This window comes from Scyliorhinus torazame, chromosome 6 (genome assembly GCF_047496885.1).
Source record: "Scyliorhinus torazame isolate Kashiwa2021f chromosome 6, sScyTor2.1, whole genome shotgun sequence".
NCBI classification, from domain to species: Eukaryota; Metazoa; Chordata; class Chondrichthyes; order Carcharhiniformes; family Scyliorhinidae; genus Scyliorhinus; species Scyliorhinus torazame.
The window spans coordinates 86,464,304-86,488,680 of record NC_092712.1 but is presented as its reverse complement, the minus strand read 5'-3'; the positions used below and the strand labels follow the sequence as shown (position 1 = coordinate 86,488,680).

General features: G+C 51.1%; 1 protein-coding gene across 1 annotated transcript in view; it reads left to right on the top strand.

The window, feature by feature from the left end:
- Positions 1-8,507: 8,507 nt before the first annotated feature.
- Positions 8,508-24,377, top strand: part of LOC140424874 (phthioceranic/hydroxyphthioceranic acid synthase-like) — a 235,605-nt gene continuing 219,735 nt past the window's right edge. Inside the window, exon 1 of the mRNA XM_072508411.1 lies at positions 8,508-8,556. The gene's annotated coding sequence lies outside the window, so the exon portion shown is untranslated. The remainder of the gene's footprint in view (positions 8,557-24,377) is intronic.

Here is a 24,377-nt window from a genome sequence, read left to right as displayed (position 1 = left end):
TCGCCAAACGGGCCCTATATCGTACCAAGTGCAAGCCCAGGGTCGTCTCCAGCGAAAACATGTAGACCACGTCCGGTCCAGAAGATCATCCCCGCAAAAGATTCCCCGCCCCCGGAGCTCAGTTCAACAGCGGCAAAGACCAGAAACAAGGGAAGGTAGTCCTCCAAATCTTCCACTGGTGCCTCACTCAAAGCCTGCGCAGGTCATGACAGGACCGAATGGGGACAGAGACGCTGACATGACGGAGACAGCAGACTCTGACTCCGAGATGGAGACACAGGATGAATCAGAGGGGGAATCCTCGGGTCCACAGGCCGTGGATGTACAACCGCGCCGTTCATCACGGAAGCGCCGGTCTCCGTCTCGTTATACGCCGCCTGATCCAGCGCCGCGTGCAAATGGCGTCCGGCCTGCGGCCAAACTAGTTCGACGCCTCCCTTCGCCAGGGCCTACGGTGGATTCCTTGGATTTTGGGGGGGAGGGATGTTATAACCTGCCTACTGACGATTGGCTGGGGACTAATGATTATCCCACAATCCTATGGGAGTATGAACTTCCCCAATGAGGGGGGTGGAGAAGCTCCTACTATAAATAAGCTGGCCAGTCCAGGAACCAGGAGGAAGGAGAAGGTAGCAAGGGAAGTTACTGCTACTGCTATGTATATATTGTTATAGTAAATAAACTTTATTATTTTGTATCCTTAAAACTCGTGCTGGATTCTTCGGGGCCCTTACAAAAATTATTTAAATGATAAAATATTAAAACATGCTGCTGTGCAGAGGGACCTGGGTGTCCGAGAGCATGAGACGCAAAAAGTTGGTTTGCAGGTGCAACAGGTGATTAAGAAGGTGAATGGAGTTTTCTCCATCATTGCTAGAGGGATGGAGTTTAAGACTAGGGAGGTTCTGCTGCAACTGTATAAGGTGTTAGTGAGGCCACACCTGGGGTATTGTGTTCAGTTTTGGTCTCCTTACCTGAGAAAGGATGTACTGGCGCTGGAGGGTGTGCAGAGGAGATTCACTAGGTTAATCGCAGAGCTGAAGGGGTTGGATTACGAGGAGAGGTTGAGTAGACTGGGACTGTATTCATTGGAAATTAGGAGGATGCGGGGGGATCTTATCGAAACATACAAAATTATGAAGGGAATAGATAGGATAGATGCAGACAGGTTGTTTCCACTGGCGGGTGAAAGCAGAACTAGGGGGCATAGCCTCAAAATAAGGGGAAGTAGATTTATGACTGATTTTAGGAGGAGCTTCTTCACCCAAAGGGTTGTGAATCTATGGAATTTCCTGCCCAGTGAAGTAGTTGAGGCTCCTTCATTAAATGTTTTTAAGATAAAGATAGATAGTTTTTTTGAAGAGTAAAGGGTTATGATGTTCGGGTGGAAAAGTGGAGCTGAGCCCACAAAAGATCAGCCACGATCTCACTGAATGGCGGAGCAGGCCCGAGGGGCCAGATGGCCTACTCCTGCTCCTAGTTCTTATGTTATGTTTTCTTATTCCAATAAGACTGAAATAATCACACTTTAGACTCAAAATGCTGAAACTTCATCGAGTATATTTCTTTAAGCTCATCATGTGACTGGTGAGAGGGACGCCAAACGGACGGCTAAGAATTTGCTTGGATTCCAAAGATCTGAACCAAGCAATAAAGAAGAATCACTGCCCTATCCCAACAATGGAAGTAATCACACCAGCACAGGGCAAAGGTATTCAGCAACTTGATGCCAGAAATGGTGACTGGAACCTGAAGCTTGATGAGGAATCTTTGCTGTTGACAATATTTTGCACATCCTTCAGCCAAATTCCTGCATCTTACCTTTGGCTTTAAAGTAAACCAAGATGTGTTCCAGGAGAGTTTTATTTTTGAAAAACATTTTATTGGAGGCATTTTTAAATATATACATAACAAAGAAGAATCAACACAAAAAAAACAACCACGGCAACAGCAAACAGCCTAAATATCCTCACCCACATCCTCAACCATCCCCCCCCCCCCTCCCACTGTACCCACTGCCAAACCGGCGCATGCCCCTCTTTTTAACTTATAACCCAACCTGAACTGAAAAAAGACCCCCCCACCCCACTGGCGACTGAATACTCATTAAAGAAATCAATAAACAGCATTCACTTCAAAGTGAACCCCTCCTCCGCCCCCCTAATGGTAAACTTGATAGAAACATAGAAACAACAGGAGCACTTGTTGGGGAGACTGCTGAATGACAGGAGGCCATTGGATATGGGGTCACTCCCGTTAATTGTATGGAAATTGGGCATAAGTGGGTGATGCGCAATCAATTACACTCAAGACGAAGTGATTTCATAACTGAAGGCTTTAATCTACTAGGACCTTTTCCCCAGCAGCTTCAATACAGAAAGTGAAGGCTGCTGGGACGGCACCATCTCTTATACCACACCTTCAGGGCGGAGCTACGTAATACAGCCAATGGTAGACTCCTGGGTCTAACCAATGGTCATCAGCCTCTCAGGTACCGCAATACCTGGTACTACCACATTCACCCCCTGTTAAAAAGAGCCCGATAGGGGTGGTGGCCAGCATTAATAGTCGCCTTTAGCATGGTATGACCAGGTATGGAATACCGTGATGTCGAGGATATTTATAAAGTGTTCATAGTGCAGCAATCAGTCGATCGGGTGGCCTGGTCGTCCTTCTGGAGCGTCTGGGCTTCGGCGGTGATTCTGTTGAGGGTCCCGGCGGTTGCGACTCCGGGAGCGTGGTGTCGTCCTCCCTGGCAGCTTCGTCACCCCTAGGCGGCGCTGTGGAGGCAAAAGGTTGACAGGGAGGGGGTGCGCCTGTAGGGGGCATCGGTGGATGGTCGGGCCTAGGCAGGAGCGGCGGGAGTACTGACCCTCCAGTGAGGTGCTGTGGGGGAGGTCGGGGTGGGGGCAATGGTTCGGGTGCGCGTGGGTTTCCGGCGGGCGCCAGGTCCCGAAGGGAGACTGTGTCTTGCCGGCCGTCAGGGAACGCCACGTAGGCGTACTGGGGGTTAGCGTGCAGCAGGTGGACCCTCTCGACCAACGGGTCCGACTTGTGCGCCCGCACGTGCTTTCGAAGCAGGATGGGTCCGGGTGTCGCTAGCCAGGTTGGGAGCGAGGTCCCGGAGGAGGACTTCCTGGGGAAGACAAGGAGACGTTCATGAGGCATCTGATTTGTGGTTGTACAGAGCAGCGACCGGATGGCATGGAGGGCCATCGAGAGGACTTCTTGCCAGCGGGAGACCGGGAGCTTCCTGGACCGTAGGGCCAGTAGAACAGTCTTCCAGACCGTTCCGTTCTCCCTCTCTCCCTTCCCGTTTCCCCGGGGGTTGTAACTGGTTGTCCTGCTCGAGGCGATGCCCCTGCTGAGCAGGAATTGACGCAGTTCGTCGCTCATAAAGGAGGTCCCCCTATCACTGTGTATGTACGTGGGGAAACCGAACAGTGTAAAGATACCCTGGAGGGCCTTGATGACGGTGGTTGTGGTCATGTCTGGGCAGGGGATGGCGAATGGGAACCGGGAGTACTCATCAATCACGTTCAGGAAATAAGTGTTGTGGTCGGTGGAGGGGAGGGTGCCTTTGAAGTCCATACTGAGGCGTTCAAAGGGAAGGGAAGCCTTTATCAGGTGCGCCCTCTCTGGCCGGTAGAAGTGCGGTTTGCACTCCGCGCAGATTTGGCAGTCCCTGGTGACTGTCCTGACCTCGATGGAGTAGGGCAGGTTGCGGGTCTTGACAAAATGGAAAAAACGAGTGACACCCGGGTGGCAGAGGTCCTCGTGGAGGGATCGGAGGTGGTCCACTTGTGCAGTGGCACAAGTGCCGCGGGACAGGGCATCAGGAGGCTCGTTTAGCTTCCCCGGACGGTACAAGATCTCGTAGTTGAAGGTGGCAAGTTCTATCCTCCACCGCAAGATATTGTCGTTTTTAATCTTGCTCCACTGTGCATTATCGAACATGAAGGCAACCGACCGTTGGTCCGTGAGGAGAGTGAATCTCCTGCCGGCCAATGTCTCACAGCTTCAACTATGGCTTGTGCCTCTTTTTCGACCGAGGAATGGCGAATTTCGGAAGCATGGAGAGTATGGGAGAAGAAAGCCACTGGCCTGCCCGCTTGGTTGAGGGTGGCCGCCAGAGCGACGTCGGACGCATCGCTCTCGACCTGGAAAGGGAGGGACTCGTCGATGGCGCGCATCGTGGCCTTTGCAATGTCTGCTTTGATGCGGCTGAAGGCCTGGCGGGCCTCCGTCGACAGGGTGAAGGTTGTGGACTGGATCAGGGGTCGGGCTTTGTCTGCGTAATTGGGGACCCACTGTGCATAATAGCTGAAGAACCCGAGGCAGCGCTTCAGGGCCTTGGGGCAGTGAGGGAGGGGGAACTCCATAAGGGGGCGCATGCGCTCAGGGTCGGGGCCTATAACTCCATTTCGCACTACGTAGCCGAGAATGGCTAAGCGGTCGGTGCTAAAGACGCATTTATCCTTATTGTATGTCAGATTAAGGATTTTTGTGGTCTGGAGAAATTTGCGGAGGTTGGTGTCGTGGTCCTGCTTGTCATGGCCGCAGATGGTGACGTTATCCAGATACGGGAACGTTGCGCGTAAGCCGTCCCGGTCAACCATTCGGTCCATCTCTCGCTGGAAGACCGAGACCCCATTAGTGACACCAAAGGGGACTCTTAAAAATTGATAGAGCCACCCATCTGCTTTGAAGGCAGTGTACTTGCGGTCACTAGTGCGGAGGGGTAGCTGGTGGTAGGCGGACCTGAGGTCCACCGTGGAGAAGACCTTGTATTGTGCGATCCTGTTTACCAGGTCGGCTATACGGGGGAGAGGGTACGCGTCCAGCTGCATAAACCAGTTGATGTCTGGCTGTAGTCTATGACCATCCTATGCTTCCCAGTCTTTACCACCACTACTTGAGCTCTCCAGGGACTGTTGATCGCTTCGATGACCCCTTCCCCCAGCAGCCTTTGGACCTCTGACCTGATGAAGGTCCAGTCCTGGGCACTGTACCGCCTGCTCCTGGTGGCGATGGGTTTGCAATCTGGGGCGAGGTTCGCAAACAGGGAAGGCGGGTCGACCTTAAGGGTCGCGAGGCCGCAGACAGTAAGGGGAGGTATAGGGCCGCCAAATTTAAAAGTCAGGCTTTGCAAATGGCATTGGAAGTCCAGCCCCAGGAGGGTAGCCGCGCAGAGGTGCGGCAGGACGTACAGGCGGAAATTGTTGAATTTCCTGCCTTGGACAGTGAGGTTCGCTAGGAAGAACCCCTGTATCTCCACCGAGTGTGACCCGGAGGCCAGGGAGATCCTTTGAGTTACAGGGTGGGTTACAAGTAAACAGCGCCTTACTGTGTCGGGGTGAACAAAGCTTTCCATGCTCCCAGAGTCAATCAGGCAAGACGTCTCGTGGCCGTTGATGAGGACCGTCGTTGTAGCCGTTGCGAGTGTCCGGGGTCGACTTTGGTCCAGTGTCACGGAGGCCAGATGAAGCAATTGCGAGTTCTGGTCGGGCAGCGTGTAGTTGGCCATGCTGGGGGCCTGGGGCCCCATCCAAGATGGCGACCAGGAGAGGGGGATTGGTGAGCTCCCACTAAAAAGGGCGGAGAGGAGTTTCAGATATTTGGGGGTCCAGGTGGCCAGGAGCTGGGGGGCCCTGCATCGGCTTAATTTTACAAGGCTGGTGGAGCAAATGGAGGAGGAGTTCAAGAGGTGGGACGTGTTGCCGCTGTCCCTGGTGGGTAGGGTGCAGTCAGTCAAAATGACGGTGCTCCCAAGGATTTTGTTCCTGTTCCAGTGCCTCCCCGTGTTTATCCCAAAGGCTTTTTTCAGGCGGGTTAACAGGAGTATAATGGGGTTTGTGTGGGCGCGAGGGACGCCGAGGGTGAGAAGGGTGCTCCTGGAGCGGAGTAGAGATAGGGGGGGGGCTGGCGCTGCCCAACCTCTGTGGGTACTACTGGGCCGCCAATGCGACAATGGTGCGCAAGTGGGTGATGGAGGGGGAGGGGGCTGCATGGAAGAGGCTGGAGACGGCGTCCTGTGTGGGTACGAGTCTGGGGCCGCTGGCAACGGCACCGCTGCCGCTCCCTCCAAGGAGGTATACCACGAGCCCGGTGGTGGTGGCGGCCCTCAAAATTTGGGGGCAGTGGAGGCGGCATAGGGGGGAGGTTAGGGCCTCGGCGTGGACCCCATTACGGGGGAACCACCAGTTCGCCCCAGGAAGAACAGGTGGAGGGTTTTCGGGGTGGCACAGGGCAGGCATACGAAAGTTGGGGGACCTGTTTGTGGACGGGAAGTTCGCGAGCTTGGGTGAGCTGGAGGAGAAGTACGGGCTCCCCCCCGGGAACACCTTCAGGTACTTATAGGTAAGGGCGTTTGCCAGACGGCAGGTGGTAGAATTCCCACGGCTACTGCCACACACAGTACAGGACAGGGTGCTCTCGGGGGGGTGGGTGGGAGTGGGGAAGATCTCAGAAACTTACCAGGTGATGCAGGAGGAGGAGGAGGCCTCGGTGGTGGAGTTGAAAGGTAAGTGGGAGGAGGAGTTGGGAGAGGAGATCGAAGAGGGGACGTGGGCAGATGCCCTAGAGAGGGTGAACTCTTCCTCTTCGTGCGCGAGGCTCAGCCTCATACAGTTTAAGGTGCTGCACAGGGCACACATGACCGGGACAAGGATGAGCAGGTTCTTTGGGGGTGAGGACAGGTGTGTTAGGTGCTCAGGGAGCCCAGCAAATCACACCCATATGTTCTGGGCATGCCCAACGCTGGAGGAATTTTGGAAGGGCGTAGCGAGGACGGTGTCGAGGGTGGTAGGATCCAGGGTCAAACCGGGCTGGGGGCTCGCAATATTTGAGGTGGCAGAGGTGCCGGGAGTGCAGGAGGCGAAAGAGGCCGGAATTCTGGCCTTTGCGTCCCTGGTAGCCCGGCGAAGGATTCTCCTTCAGTGGAAAGATACGAGGCCCCCAAGCGTGGAATCCTGGATCAGCGATATGGCAGGATTCATTAAATTGGAGAGGGTGAAATTCGCCTTGAGAGGGTCGGTACAAGGGTTCTTTCGGCGGTGGCAACCGTTCTTAGACTTTCTGGCAGAACGATAGACGTTAGTCAATGGCAGCAGCAGCTCGGGGGGTGGGGGGTGGGGGGGGTTACTTTATTTTTGTTTATGTTATTTACACTGGAAGGGTCTGAGGGGGTGTATACACCTGTTGTCTTAAGTCGGGGTGTTAATGTTAATTTATTATTTAGGTACGGGGGGAGGGGTTTGGGGGGTTGCTTTTTTGAGATTGTGTTTTGTACTTAACCCTGTTGGGTTCTTTTTTTCTTTCTCATTTTGTTATTGATATTTTATGAAAACCTTTAATAAAAATTATTTTTTAAAAAAAGAAATTACTGAGGGTCCAAAAAAAGTGACGAAGGCGTGATCCTCCGGCCAAGCTGCTCTGGAAAGGCAGCTCGCCACGGTGCAGAGTGGCTGGAGGAACGCGCCATTAGTCACTTTTTTGGGCCCTCGGTAGTTTCTGCGGGGTCTCCCAGCTTTCAACGGCCACGTTGTGCTGTGGCGAGCTGATTTCCAGCGCAGTGTGGCCGTTACAAGCAGGGAGACCCCGCTCCCGGGATCTATCCTGCTCACAACGTCTCGCGAGATTCGCCCACAATGGTCAGTATCACCTTTTGACAAATCTGCATATTAGAGCGAGGCAGTAAGCCTTACTCCAATATGCAGATTCCAGAGGAAACCTGAGGCTTTGAGATTCAATCCCTTTGCCTCGGGCAAGCGCTGTTTGGAGATGTTGCGATGTAAATCCTGCCGATTGTGGGCGGGATCACTATTGGGGAAATCTGCATATGTAACCTTCCTATAGTGCTTTCAGGCTGGGGGGTAAGGGGTCACTTCGGGGGACCCCCCTGTGCGGTCTCGGCTGTGCACTCCCCACAAAGGCCCCTTATACAACTGCGAGTGCCAGGAAACATGTGGCTAAATGCGCTTGCTATGGGACTTAGTTGAATTGCGCCCTTAGAAACTTCCGTTAAATCTTGCCCTACAAATCAATATTACATATTATTCATCATGTTAATTTTCTTAAAAAGAGTAAATTTTCTGAAATAGCTCAGGGTTATTTGAGGCTTGTGGTGATTCATGTCTTAAGTCACCATAGTCCCAGGTGACATAGGCTGATTTCCCCTTTGAGGGGGAAAGCTAACTAGTAGTGGTATTAACCAGAGGATCACTGCATCTCAGGCAAGGGGCAAGTTTCAGAAGGCGAGGCCTTCATGAATAACCTCTGTGGGTAGAGGAATTGAATTCACGCTGTTGGCCTTGTTCTGGTTCACAAACCGCAGGTGTGCAGCCAACTAAGCTAAACCGGTCCCCGGCATATCCTGACTGGAATTGTCTTTAATTATTAAACTAAACAAGTGAGTATTTACACCAATTAGAATTCTCCTAGTTGATAGCTGTAAAAAAACCTTCCTCTTGTGAGATGATTTATGTGGAACTCTGTGAGGTAAATCACAGTACTGTTCTCATGCAGGACCGGAGAAAAGCAGGAGTAGTATGTAAGGTAGGAACCATAATTTCTGATGAACTTCTGTCTATATGAAAACATTTCATTCTCTCATTTCCATAAATTTATATTATTTTTGTCAATTACACTGGTTTTCCTTCAAGACAGGAGAGTTTTCTAAATGATGGATAGTCAGAGACTTTTCCCCAGGGTAGAGGGGTCAATTACTAGGGGGCATAGGTTTAAGGTGAGAGGGGCAAGGTTTAGAGTAGATGTACGAGGCAAGTTTTTTACGCAGAGGGTAGTGGGTGCCTGGAACTCACTACCGGAGGAGGTAGTGGAAGCAGGGACGATAGGGACATTTAAGGGGCATCTTGACAAATATATGAAAAGGATGGGAATAGAAGGATACGGACCCAGGAAGTGTAGAAGATTGTAGTTTAGTCGGGCAGTATGGTCGGCACGGGCTTGGAGGGCCGAAGGGCCTGTTCCTGTGCTGTACATTTCTTTGTTCTTTGTTCTTTGTTCTTTATGTAATGTATTAGAAAGCCTGAAATAGTTTCATATTTGTGATCTTCACCACACGGATAGTATCTGTACCAGCCTCCCCGAACAGGCACCAGAATGTGGCGACCAGGGGCTTTTCACAGTAACTTCATTGAAGCCTGCTTGATATAATAAGCGATTATTATTATTATTATCTGTCCGAGTGGGTCACCCACTTATTCAGACAGATTTCAATGGATTGAAAATTGGCAGTCTCTATAATGGGTGATCATGCCATGTGGCAAAGTAAAAAATTTACTTTATATATTTTTGGGTATTTCTACCTTTGGTTTGGCTTTTATTTAATGTGATTTGAAATAATGGGAGCGAAATTCATTTTAAAAAAAAAAATGTACAGCACAGGAACAGGCCCTTCGGCCCTCCAAGCCCGTGCCGACCATGCTGCCCGACTAAACTACAATTTTCTACACTTCCTGGGTCCGTATCCCTCTATTCCCATCCTATTCATGTATTTGTCAAGATGCCCCTTAAATGTCACTCTCGTCCCTGCTACCACCACCTCCTCCGGTAGCGAGTTCCAGGCACCCACTACCCTCTGCGTAAAAAAACTTGCCTCGTACATCTACTCTAAACCTTGCCCCTCTCACCTTAAACCTATGCCCCCTAGTAATTGACCCATCTACCCTGGGGAAAAGCCTCTGACTATCCACTCTGTCTATGCCCCTCATAATTTTGTATACCTCTATCAGGTCTCCCCTCAACCTCCTTCGTTCCAGTGAGAACAGACCGAGTTTATTCAACCGCTCCTCATAGCTAATGCCCTCCATACCAGGCAACATTCTGGTAAATCTCTTCTGCACCCTCTCTAAAGCCTCCACATCCTTCTGGTAGTGTGGCGACCAGAATGGAACACTATACTCCAAGTGTGGCCTAACTAAGGTTCTATACAGCTGCAACATGACTTGCCAATTCTTATACTCAATGCCCCGGCCAATGAAGGCAAGCATGCTGTATGCCTTCTTGACTACCTTCTCCACCTGTGTTGCCCCTTTCAGTGACCTGTGGACCTGTACTCCTAGATCTCTTTGACTTTCAATACTCTTGAGGGTTCTACCATTCACCGTATATTCCCTACCTGCATTAGACCTTCCAAAATGCATTACCTCACATTTGTCCGGATTAAACTCCATCTGCCATCTCTCCGCCCAAGTCTCCAAACAATCTAAATCCTGCTGTATCCTCCGACAGTCCTCATCGCTATCCGCAATCCCACCAACCTTTGTGTCGTCTGCAAACTTACTAATCAGACCAGTTACATTTTCCTCCAAATCATTTATATATACTACAAAGAGCAAAGGCCCCAGCACTGATCCCTGTGGAACACCACTGGTCACAGCCCTCCAATTAGAAAAGCATCCTTCCATTGCTACTCTCTGCCTTCTATGGCCTAGCCAGTTCTGTATCCACCTTGCCAGCTCACCCCTGATCCCGTGTGACTTCACCTTTTGTACTAGTCTACCATGAGGGACCTTGTCAAAGGCCTTACTGAAGTCCATATAGACAACATCCACTGCCCTACCTGCATCAATCATCTTAGTGACCTCCTCGAAAAACTCTATCAAGCTAGTGAGACACGACCTCCCCTTCACAAAACCGTGCTGCCTCTCACTAATACGTCCATTTGCTTCCAAATGGGAGTAGATCCTGTCTCGAAGAATTCTCTCCAGTAATTTCCCTACCACTGAAGTAAGGCTCACCGGCCTGTAGTTCCCGGGATTATCCTTGCTACCCTTCTTAAACAGAGGAACAACATTGGCTATTCTCCAGTCCTCCGGGACATCCCCCGAAGACAGCGAGGATCCAAAGATTTCCGTCAAGGCCTCAGCAATTTCCTCTCCAGCCTCCTTCAGTATTGTGGGGTAGATCCCATCAGGCCCTGGGGACTTATCTACCTTAATATTTTTTAAGACACCCAACACCTCTTCTTTTTGGATCTCAATGTGACCCAGGCTATCTACACACCCTTCTCCAGACTCAACATCTACCAATTCCTTCTCTTTGGTGAATACTGATGCAAAGTATTCATTTAGTACCTCGCCCATTTCCTCTGGCTCCACACATAGATTCCCTTGCCTATCCTTCAGTGGGCCAACCCTTTCCCTGGCTACCCTTTTGCTTTTTATGTACGTGTAAAAAGCCTTGGGATTTTCCTTAACCCTATTTGCCAATGACTTTTCGTGACCCCTTCTAGCCCTCCTGACTCCTTGCTTAAGTTCCTTCCTACTTTCCTTATATTCCACGCAGGCTTTGTCTGTTCCCAGCCTTTTAGCCCTGATAAATGCCTCCTTTTTCTTTTTGACGAGGCCTACAATATCTCTCGTCATCCAAGGTTCCCGAAAATTGCCGTATTTATCCTTCTTCCTCACAGGAACGTGCCGGTCCTGAATCCCTTTCAACTGCCACTTGAAAGCCTCCCACATGTCAGATGTTGATTTGCCCTCAAACATCCGCCCCCAATCTATGTCCTTCAGTTCCCGCCTAATATTGTTATAATTAATCTTCCCCCAATTTAGCACATTCATCCTAGGACCATGTGCCCTAATTTTTAGGTGTGGTGCGACAATCTGTGGTGTGCCTGTGCCTATTGAGTTGAGGTGAGTAATGCCACTTGAATGATTTATGCGCCAGTTCCTCTACCTCTTGGACAGGTTGCCTCATTTCAATTATGCTGGAGAGCTCAGGACAAAGCAGACGATGCTGGCAGCTTTGCTACAGACCTCATGTACAGTCAGCCTGTGTTTTCTGAAAGACAGGCTGCCTGTTCATAGATTATCATAGAATTTACAGTGCAGAAGGAGGTCATTCGGCCCATCGAGTCTGCACCGGCTCTTGGAAAGAGCACCCTACCCAATCTACCCACCCTATCCCCATAACCCAGTAACCCCACCCAATACTAAGGGCAATTTTGGACACTAAGGGCAATTTATCATGGCCAATCCACCTAACCTGCACATCTTTGGACTGTGGGAGGAAACCAGAGCACCCGGAGGAAACCCACGCACACACAGGGAGGATGTGCAGACTCCGCACAGACAGTGACCCAAGCCGGGATCGAACCTGGGACCCTGGAGCTGTGAAGCAATTGTGCTATCCACAATGCTACCGTGCTGCCCATGCTACCAGGCTGCCTGTTAATGGAAAGGTGGAAATAGAGATTGCTGTAATGGAAGCTCTTGGCTGCTTTCGGACACCACAGCAGCTCAAACAGAAAAGGGGAGAGAAACAGCACAGCAATGATGAAGAGACCCATGTTACTTGATTTAACTCTTGCAGCTTACCAGCTCAGACATTGGCACTGTATTTACATAGTCAGTGACCCAAGCTGGTAAGCGAACCTGGGTCCCTGGCCCTATGAAGCAACAGTGCTAACCACGGGGGTACCATGCCGCCTACCTACGTCTGTGGCAAATAAGTTCTACTAAATCCAATTTGAATGTTTCAAGTTGAAATTGAAAAATCAGCATTTGTGATTTACAATGTCTGAAATGCCTTTTTGCACCCTCAGGCTGATGTTGATTATAATTGTCCATGACACAATTTTAAAACTAGGTGATTGTATGACTTGTGGTCCAATGTCTTCAACTGAAGTTACTGAAAAATAATCTTTGTTAGTGTCACAAGTAGGCTTACATTACACTGCAATGAAGTTACTGTGAAAATTCCCCAGTCGCCACACTTCGGCGCCTGATCGGGTACACTGAGGGGGTGTCGTGTTGGGTGTTCCGATACACAAACGAACCAACACGGTTGTAGATGGTACAACTCTGTTTTATTATTCTGTACAATAATAACTATTAACTTCTGGCTGTGGTTCGTACTTCACCAGCTAACCTGTGGACCCAGCCCCAGCACGATCTTAGTGAGGCACTCAGCACATGGTGTATGTCTGAGTGGCACGCTGCGAGCTCTGTGCTCTGAGATATCTCCTGGTAGAATGAGCGGGAACTGTGGTGTTCCCTGTTTTATAGTGCGTGTGCTCTCACTGGTGATTGGCTGTGATGTTGTGTGCGTGTTGGTTGGTCCAACTACCTGTCCATCCGTGTGTGTGTGATTGCACCATGATATGTTAATGTGGATATCATGACAAGGGGGAATTCAGAATGTCCAATTTACCTGACAGCACTTCTTTCAGAACTTGTGGGAGGAAACTGGAGCACCTAGAGGAAACCCATGTAGACACAGGGAGAATGTGCAGACTCCGCAAAGACAGTGACCTAAGCTGGGAATTGAACCTGGGTCCCTGGTGCTGTGAAGCCACAGTGATACCGAGAGGGTGGAAGAATTTCTGTCTTAAGGCAGCAGTATATTCTACCAAAAGAAACATCAAAACCACACTGATTTATTGGCAGCTTCTTCCCAGTAAAAGTACAGTTAAGTAAAAGTAATTTTATGTCTTGTGGCCTGGAATAAAAGTCACGTTAATTTTAATCAAAGAAGTTTAGATCCCAGAAAGAGGCCAATTATCAGAGATTGCACCACCCTCTTGAGGCCATGATGTAAACATACCTCTTCATTCACCTGAGGAAGGAGCAGTGCTCCGAAAGCTAGTGTTTGAAACAAATCTATTGGACTTTAACCTGGTGTTGTAACATTTCTTACTATGATGTAAATTGTGGTTCATTGATGCCAGTTTGCATGTGTTATTAAGCCATTTAGTTGAAAACAACCTTTTGATTTTTGTGTGAACCGCTATAAACTGCACTGATTAGCTCCCCTTCCTGGTGACAGCTCTCAAATAACAAAGAATGAACAGGACGACAATTGTGGTTAGCATTTGTATGGACAGAAAGATAGCGGAGATAGATCTTATCCAAGGGTGTTCGCTTGCTATGAACATATTTTGCCGCCAATATGCAGCCATGTCATAATATTACATTGAAATGCAGTGAAATTGCCAAAATCAGTCCAGTCACATCATCTCTTGGTTCTAGGGTTTCATCCCAGTTTGTGGCAATAAAGATTATTATTATTGAACTATACCCAACGTGAATTATTCCAATTCCAATTTGATGTTGTATCTTTTTTCCCTAACTTCATGCAATAGTTACCATCTTATCTCATTTCTGAGCCCTGGAGAAACTTTAGTGCAATAAAATATCCTCATAATATCTTCAAAACAGAAATCCAATATTTTTTAGCATATTTTGTCAATCATTATTTATTTTAGGTAACGAGCACGATTCAGTGGCCACGTTTCACCCGAACGAGAGTGCAATGAGGCTGGTGAATAGCGGGAGAGGCCACAAACGAGAACCATGCCGGGCGCCAAACCGTTTGCGATGCAATCAGCCCGCTCCTGTAGGCGAAATTGGAATCTCGCTGTAGCGTGACGAGAAACCAATAATCACCACTTAAGTCCTATATTTATACAATTGACAGGAGCCACCCCATATCCAATGGCCGCCCATCATTCAGCGGCCTCCCCAGCAAGTGGTCACAAGGGCACTGATTAGTACTCCTTTTGAAAACGGGAACCTGCCGGAAGGGCTGGAACCGTCGCCAGTCCAGAGGATAGGTCCAGGGTGTCACACTGTGCTCCTCCTCCTGGTCAGTGCCCATAGGGTCCTGGGGCTCACCTCGGAACAGGGGGGCAGCTGGATTGAGCCCCAGCTGCCCCTGCATAATCTGGCTCTGCCAGCCCTGGCAGCTCCCAAATGTCTGCACCATGGTGTCGATGCCCAAAGCGATGCTCTTCAGTGATTGCGCCATGCTCTGCAGCGCCTTGGCAATGTCCACCTGCGTCTGGACTCAGCCATTCCCATCTGAGACTGGGATATGTTCCGGAGCACCTCATCAAGGTCAGCCTGGTACTGGCTTAGGTCCCCCAGCGAGTCAGACAGTCTTCTGAGTCCTTGAGCTGTGGCCGTCAGCGACTGCCCCACCCCTTGGGCACCTCCACTAATGTTGCTGATGTCGTACACCAGGCGTTGCTGGCAACATTTCCTGCACCCATAGCTTCTGGTACTTCTCCAATCGGCTATATACCTTCTAGAGTGTTGCTGACATCTCCCTCAGAATGCCCTGGCCGAATACTAATATCTGCATCAGCCCCAGGTAAACCTGTTCCATTGGCTCAGCATCAGGCTGGGTCCTGGAATCCAGCAGCCCTCCAACTGCCGTCTCTCTCCTCGCTTAGACATTACTGCCTCCACCTGATGTGCATCAGCAACTGTGTGATGTTCACCAGAATGTGCCCAAGAAGCCTGTCCACTAATGTTGCCCACCAAGATGTGTGTCTCTGCGCTGATGGAGGTTGGTGACGACAGCTCTGATGCATCGGTGGTGGCATCCTCGGAGCTCTCCTCTGAGGTGTTCTCCTGGGAGCTGGGGGGGGGGGGGGGGGGGGCGGGAGGGGTGGGGGGGAAACAACCCCGGAGGGGCCGACGGCGGTGGCTGGAGGGATGGGTCGGTCTGTACGGCACTAACCACTCATATTTGACAGATCCTCCAGGTGGGCCTGGTGGATCCTCACCTTTGCAGTGCGCGCCAACCTCCTGTTGATGACCGCTCTGTCCTCGCGCACCCCTATCACCTCCAGGTCCTGTTCCTCGAAGGCCGTGAGGATTCTTATGTCCAGTACCCCTCCGCCAGTCTAGGCCCTCTCCTGATGATTGTGTGGCAGCTTCTCCTGTGGAGTCACAGAGAGGGAATCGTTAGCCACACGTGTGGTTCACAGTGGCGGGTGTGGGGGGGAGGGGGGGGTGCGGTGGTGTGAAGGAAGTGTTGGGGGGTGAAGGGAGTGGGGGTGAAGGGTGGGTTGGGAGGGCTAGTGGAGGGTTGGGGAGGTTGGTCGTGTGGGAGTGAGACGGGTTTGTGGGGGTGAGAAGGGGCGGGTGTCAACTCGTACGTGTGGCCCGGTGTAGGTCGTTGACCTTCTTATGGCACTGGAAGCTAGTCCTCCTGATCATGCTGCCTGACCTGATGGCCACTGCCACTTCATCCCAGGTGGCACTGGCTGCCCTGTGGCTCACTCTCTGGGACCCGCAGAGGAACAGGACATCCCTTCTGGCTTCGACCGTATCTAGGAGCCTCCCCAAACCTGCGTCTCCAAATCTTGGGGTCGGTTGTCTCGGCGTCATGGCTGCAAGCTGAGTGTGCAAGTGTTTTTTAAGTGAAGATCAACTTGTTAGTGGGGGCCTGGTGAACATGGTCCCAGCGAATTGGCTGGTGAACCTTCATTTGTGGCGTGAAGCCCGTGGGGCCTCGTTAAGTGGACCAACAATGTATTGCGCTGCCGGAAGTTCCCGCTCGCTACCAGACTTAGAAATCTTTCCAGAGAATCGTGCCCAACATTTCCATTTCTCAAATGCAGCAAAAGCAGCTTACTAAATTACACTTGACCTTTTAGATTCCAAATTATTCTAAATTCAAATGACAATTTTGATTTGGGGCTAACAGATTTCCTTATTTCTCTAGATTATCTTTCTCCAAAAGAAACTTTTTTCTTAAAAAATAGAAACCACTTTTAGAAATGATGGTGTTTGCATATTTTTATTGGCTTTGCTTAACTTGAAACAAAATGTAAATCTCTTCTCTTATTCATTGCATCAAACTCATCTATTGGTACCTGTAAAGAAAACACAAAACTCCATTGTGGCTTTGGTCAGGAGACCAATGAGCAAACACATATACAATCATACCTGTCAAAAACATCCTGCAATTTTATTTGCAAGAAGGCACATCCAAAACAAACACAAAGTATGCGATTCAGAGCCCTACTGCAGCTTCTCTCCTAAAAGTCAATTTCACCTCATTTGACTGTGAGTAGCCTCTAGCTTCACAGCTGAAGGCTATTTCAAATGAGGGATTAGCCTTCTTAGTTGTGAGAACACTTCACTCTCCTGAACCCTCAAGTGCCTCCTCAAAGGCACACGTGCCATGTCTCAGAGAATGATTAGTGCACTACTTGTGCAACAAACTTTGATGGCTGAACACTGTGCCTGAACTTGAGGAGCGCCAGCACCATAGAGGCAGCTGCCCACAATCAAACATTAAAGAGCAAGGCTTCACCACTGAGGATCCTCTCGCAGCCAAAGGGTAAGTGTGTGGATGAGCAGAGGGCAGCTGAGCACAGCCTCCCTAATGTTCCTGGCAGAAGTCTAGGGACTCCTAATTTGACCAGCGGTGAGCATGCAGAGCGAGATTTGCCAACACATCTGGCTTGCCGGCTGGTACTCTGAGAGAATGTAGGACAGTCATGGTAAGGGTGGGAGAGGCTTGGGGGATTGAGGGTCCCAGGGTGGAAACCCTAACTGATTGTCGGGTCACTCTCCTTCTCCAATTCCTTCCAGATAAAACAATATTTGCTGGTGTAGGTCCTGTGGAGACAGTCCTCATGTTGCTTGTGTGCAAGGAGCCGCCACACACCTTAAGACCCGGCTGCCTATCAGGCTGAGGAGGGACCCAGAAGGGGAGGCCAGCGACGTCTCAAGGTGTATAGACGTCATTGATCATTCCATGAGCTGATGGACACCATGTGCCGCAGAATACTCCGTCTCAGCAGAGAGACAGTGCGGCACCTGTGACATGTCCCATCAGCTACATCGTAGGGTGCTCGGAGATCCCCGGTGTCTTTGATGACCGCCCCAAGATGATGGGCAGGCTCGCGGGGAAGAAGGGATACCCAGAGATCGGGCCGGGTGGGTCTTACCAGGGAGTGGTGGGGTGAAGGGGCTTCCCGGGGGCTTACCTAAGGTTGGAGAGGTGACGGGATGGGGTGGGGGGGGGGGGGGGGGTCATAAACAAGGGGGACCTGAAATGGGAGGGGGGTGGTGGTGATATCATGGTTGTATTGTAATTCACCGACTGACCACTAGGCGTCTCAATAGTATACAAGTGAATGTTTGAGTTGGAAGCAAGATTGTTGCTTGTGCATGTTAATACTTTTATTCATCTATTTTGTATATATTTGACCCACAGTTAATGTTAATAAATTGTTTATAGCTTTAACTACAAGTGTTCTTGAAATATAAATCAGGCCATCCGACAAGGACATTACAGGGGGAGGAGGGGGAAGATCGGGGCAGCTCGACAAAATGGCACCCTGATCTGCGAGGAACTTCAGCCCGCCGGCAGGAAATCTCTCTCAGTGAGGCCTCGTCAGAGAGAATCTCCCTGAGGCCAAAAAAAACAGCAAAGTGCCGTTGAATAGCAGGGTGTTTCAGCGGACTTTGGGCACGATTATCCGGGAACAATTCTAGGTGCTGTAGCAAGTGCAAATTGCCGCGCGCTTCCCGGCGCTCGGCCCAGTGAGGCCGGCAGCAAGATTCAATGTTAATTGGTCCACTTAACGAGGCCTCATGGGCTTCCCACCGCAAACGAAGGCTCACCAGCTGATTAGCTGAGACAATGCTCGTCAGTCCCCTGCTAACATGGTCAAGCAGCACTTAAGCTGCACTCGCAATAATGGTGGCGAGTGTGGTGCTTTGCCTGTGAATAATATTGTACATAGTTAGTAATGCAACCTCCAACCAACTGGTGACGTCAGATCTTGGTCACGTGACGTGGCACACTCATGAGTTGGTAGTAAGGGGTACAAATAGACAGTCGAACAATGGGTACTTCCAGAGTAACCTAGTCTGTATAGTGTTCTGTATGTTATTTTTCCACATGTTAATCAATAAATCATCATTCTAGTTAAGTCGACAGCAGTTCTATGTGCATTATTGCAACGGCAAGACAACAGAACACAACACCGAGGAGACCTACCCAAGATTCGAGACGCTGACCTGGGAAGGCTCCTAGATGCGGTGGAGGCTTGGACGGATGTCCTGTCCCCCTGAGGTTCCCGGACTGTGAGCCATAGGGCAGCCAGTGCTGCCTGGGACAAGGTGGTGGCAGCTGTGAGCTCGGGGAGTGTGACCAGGAGAACTGGTCTCCACTGTCGGAAAAAGGTCAATGACCTACACCGGGCAGCACGTAGACACCAACGACCGCCCCCCCCCCTCCTCAAGGGAGCATCCACCCCCCAACTCCCCATGTGACCCCCAACCCTCCCTCCACCCCTCTCCACCTTCATGCCCTCCAACCCTCCCTCGATTCCCCTCACCCTTCAACACCCCCCGCAGCCCTCCCTCTACACCCCCCTTCCCACCACTGTGAACCACACATGTGGCTAACGATGCCCCCTCTGTGTCTCCTCAGGAAAATCTCTTCCATAATCGTCAGGAGGGACCCAGACTGACGGAGGGGTGCCGGACTTAAGAGTCCTCACCTTCTTCGAGGAGGGTGCCCTGGAGGTGACTGGGGTGGCCGAGGACAGTGCGGTCACCCGGATGCCGCAGAGGTGAAGAACTACCAGGCTCCACCCGGGGGGGCCTGTCAAACATGAGTTATTATTGCCTCACTGTCTGACCCATCCCTCCCACTGACCACATGTCCATTCTCCCGCAGCTCGTCCAGCCGACGGCACCGGCCCATCCTGGGCGGCCCCCTCTCCTGCCTCCCATGAGATGACCTCGGAGGAGAGCTCCGAGGATATACCTATTATAATCACGGCATAGCTGTCAACCCTACCCTCCACCAGTGCAGATACACACACTTTGGTGGGAAATGATAGTGGACAGGCTTCGGGGGCACAATCTGGTGAGCATCACACCGCTGATGATGCACATCAGGTGGAGGTAGGAACCCCCAGGTGAGACAGCAGTCGGAGGGCTGCTGGATCCCAGGTCCCAGCCTGATGCTGAGCCTGTGATACAGAGGTACCCAGAGCTGATGGAGACAATAGGGAGCAATCGGGACATTCAGAGGGAGATGTCAGCATCACACCAGCAGATCCATAGCCCCTTTCAGGAGTCCCAGAGGATATGGTCGCAGGAGATGGCGCCGGCAATGCGTGGCACCGAGGCCACCACTGCTAGGGTTGCGACCACAGTGGAAAGCCTGGTGCGCGACGTCGGCAACATTAGTGAAGGTGTCCAAGGCATCGCTCAGTCGGTGACGACCATGGCCGAGGATTTTGGTAGAATGACCGACTCACTGGGGGATATCATCCAGGACCAGGCTGACCTTCATGAGATTCTGCAGGACATGTCCCGCTTTTGGATGGGCATGTCCGAGGCGCTGAGAAGCTTGTTCCAGTCGCACGTGGGCATTGCTGAGACGCTGCAGAGCATGGCACAAACACTGAGGAGCACCGCCGAGGGCGTCACCACAATGGTGCAGACTATGGGTACCGCCAGGGCTGCCAGAGCCTTTTGATGCAGGGGCAGCCGGGGCTCGAACCAGCTGCCCCTACGACCCAAGGGAACCCCAGGCTCCTATGGGCAGCAAGCGGGAAGAGATGGGCCAAGGGATTCTCCCTCTGTGTACCTGAACAGGTGCCGGAGTGTGGCGACTTGAGGATTTTCACAGTAACTTCATTGCAGTGTTAATGTAAGCCTACGTGTGACACTAATAACGATTATGATTATTGTTAAAGTTACGCACAGAACGGGTAAACACGATCCATTGGTTGGCATTGTGGTGCGGTTAGTGGTTGCCTCCTGGTTTCCCCCACACCCACCGAGCACTGGGATAGCAAGTCCAGCACGCCTGGGCCCTTTGGCTGTGAGCAAAGATGGCTACACATCTCCTCGGCTCCCCACGAAACACTTTCGTCAGGCTCACGTTTTTCAAAAGGAGTACTAATCGGTGCCAACGTGACCACTAGCTGGAGAAGTTGCTGAATGATGGGAGGCCGTTGGATATGGGGTGGTTCTTGTTAATTGCATGGAAATAGGGATTAAGTGGTGATAATTGGTTTCTCACCACGCTACAGCGAGATCCTGATTTCGCCTCAGGGAGCAGGTCGGTTTCATCGCAAACTGTTTGGCGCCTGGCATGGTTCTCTTTTTGGCCCCTCCCGCTATTCACCGGCATCATTTCGCTTGAGCGAGAGCGTACCAAGACCTGAGCATCATGCCCTTTAACTCAAGTTCAGTGAATTGCACCATTCATCATTTTATGGATGAATCGCGCCCAATGTTTCTTCTCATATCCTGATGTCTCGACCAACAATTGGTCAGCATAGATGTCTGTCATCTGGAGTTGCGGTCCCTTAGACAAGGGCTTATTCAGTTTTCCTCCTGGTCAAAGTTAGCATTCATGTTGGTCTGGATTCTCTGTTCCGGAGACTTGGGGCGGGATTCTCTACAAATGGGGCTATGTCCCACGCCGGCATGTAAAACCAGCGCCAACGACTCCGGCATCAACGGCCCCCGAAAGTGAGGAATTCTCACCCTTCTAGGGGGCTAGGTTCTAGGTTGCTGCCGGCGTGGTCTCCGCAGCTCCCGCCGGCGGGGAACGGCCCACGCGAATCTGTGCATGCGTGGAACGCCCGGCTTATTTCCACGCATGTGCGGGGTTCCCTTCTCCGCGCTGGCCCCCGGGCAGTATGGCGGAGCCCTACAGGGGCCCGGTGCGGAGTAAAGAAGGCCCCCATGGAACCAGCCCGCCTGCCGATCGGTAGGCCCCGATCGCGGGCCAGGACACCATGGGGGCCCCCCCCCCCGGGGTCGGATCCCCCACGCTCCCCCTCCAGGACAGCACCCTCACACTCACCTTGCAAGTCCTGCCGTGTGGGAGGTGAGTAATCCTCGCCTGCGGGAATGGGCCAAACTCGTTGGCCACTCAGCCCATCGGGGCCCAGAGAATAGCCTGGAGGGCCGCTGTCAACGGCAACCGACCGGCGTGGCGGTGATCCTGCCGCCACCTTAAAAACGGCGCTGGAAAATGGGGAAGCCGGCATCGGGGCGCAATTAAGTGCTCTCGCCAGCGGCGATTGACTCCTGGTCTGCGCTGGTGCTAGGAGTGGCACCCAGGTGTGATTCCCTCTCCTTTTCAATGCAAATTTATGCATGGAGGAGAGCTCACAGGATTCTGTGATCATACTGTGGTCCGGCAACTGGTTCCACTTTCCCCGTCACAAAGCAAATCCTCCCTCCCTGCCCCGCTCACAGGTAGGGGCATTCTGCACCTCCACCACCGCCACGGGAATAATTGGTCACCCCCCCCACCAGGTTGCATCAGGTTGACTGCCACCCCCACTGAACCCCCCCATCAGACCCACAACAGAGAGACGCCCCCCCCCAATGGAAACTCTTAAAGCTGAAGAGCAGTCCAGGCAGAAGGGTGAAAATCACTACATTTTCACTTACCCTTTCCGAACATCTGCTTCAGTCAAGTATTTAAAGCAGCAGCTGTTACAAGTGAAAGTCCAGTGCACTTCAAAGGGCTTGAAATCCCTTGACAGCCTTTGAAATGCAAATATTCCATTCAATTTCACAATCGCGTTAGCAGTGATTGATAGTTATATTACTCCAGTGAAAGCGGTTTGGTGGATTGTTTCCTGATATTTCCCTTCACGCTTGAATGCATCTCCACTACCCTACTTTGAAGTTAACCACAAGGTTTATAATCACGCTTACTATGAGTCCGATGGACTTTGGATGGCATCTCTATTTGCACTAATTCTCTTGACAACCACAGAGTCCACCGCATCAGGGCCACGCATAAAAATAACTGCATTAAGCTGTCACCGTGCCCTGTGGTGACAATATTTGGGGTTTCAGAATTGCTGGAGCTGTTGGGGGGGGGCGAGGGGGAGGTGGTTGACATACTAGCCATTGCCTCATTGATTGCAAGGCGACGAATCCTATTGAGTAGGAGATCGGCAGTGCCACCAGGCGTTTCGGCATGGTTGGGAGATCTGGTTGAATTCTTGAAGTTAGAGAAATTAACTATGCACTCATGGGGTCGGAAGAAGGATTATTTGTGAGATGGAAGCTCTTTCTATTGCTGTTTAAAGACATTTTCAGCGCCATTGGGTAAGGGGAGCGGGGAGGGTATGGGACGAGAGGGAAATAAGGGGTTATTTTTGGGAGGGGGGAGAAAGGGGGAAAAATCTTTTCAATATGTTTGGAACCTGTTGCAAGTTAATTACTGTTTGTGAATGTAACTGTGAGTTTGAAATAAAATATATTGAAAAGAAATACCTTCATCAATACATGCCCACGTGAATCCTGGCTGTGAATGCTGAAGCATCATAGGGGGCTGGAGAACCGGGCTTCACGCCCATTTGCATCTTCCCGCCGGTGTGAGGCATGTAGCAGGGGAACTGGAGTATCGGAACTTGATTCTCTGCTGGATTGGGAAGCCCACCACTGATCACGGGCCTCGGAGAATCGACCTGGTTATCACTTCATTCTGTGGCCTGAGAAACAGACATTTATCTTTTCTCTCACAGCACTTTAAAAGTCTGTATTAATAATCAAGTGTTAATAATATGCTTAATGGCGGCATGGTAGCACAGTGCTTAGCACTGGTGCGTCACAGCTCTGGGGTCCCAGGTTCGATTCCGGCTTGGGCCACTGTCTGTGAGGAGTCTGCACGTTCTCCCTGTGTCTGCGTGGGGTTCCTCCGGGTGCTCCGGTTTCCTCCCACAAGTCCCGAAAGAAATCTTTGGGACTTCTCCAACCAGCTTGTAAGTTGTTGAACTGTTGCTGACACCCCTTCCTGAGTGTCATGGCTCTGGCCTATCATGCGCAACAGCTCTGGGAGAACCTTGTCCAGAAGCTCGGCATCTGACTGGGACCCAGCTGAGCCCTGGGATCTAGCAGACCTCCAACTGCTGTCTTCCTTGGATATTCCTGCATCTACCTGGTGTGCATCAGCAACTGTGTGGTGCTCACAAGATTGTGTCTCAGAAGGCTGTCCACTAAGGCTGTCCACTGAGGTGTGTGTCTCTGCACTGGTAGAAGGTGGGGTGATAGCTGTAATGCCTTAATGATGGTCTCCTCGGAGCTCTCCTCTGAGGTGGTCCCTTGGGTGGCAGGGGGTGAATGACCCCAGATGGCCCGGACTAACCAGATGGAGATCCTGCGAGACATGGACATGTGGTCAGTGAGAGGGAAGTATAATGTTTTTAAAATGCATTTTATTACAAACATATATCAATACAGGTCACAGCAAAAAAACACCCCGGGAAACATACTTCCCAGCAATCAACTATACAGTCTGTACAGATTTTTTTCCCTTTTACACCCCCCCGCCCCCCTCCTTGTGATGAATAACTCCTCAAACACGGTCACAGACATCCCCCACCTTTTCTCAAATCCCTCTGTTGAGCCCCTTAACTCATACTTTATCTTCTCCAACTGCAGGAAATCGTACAGGTCGCCCAACCGTGCCGCTACCCCTCGTGGCGATGCCGACCGCCACTCCAGTAAAATTCGCTGCCGTGCAATCACAGAAGTGAAGGCCATGACATTGCCCTACCTCCTCTGCATGAGCTCCGGCTTCTCTGAAACCCCAATGTTATGGGCGAGGCG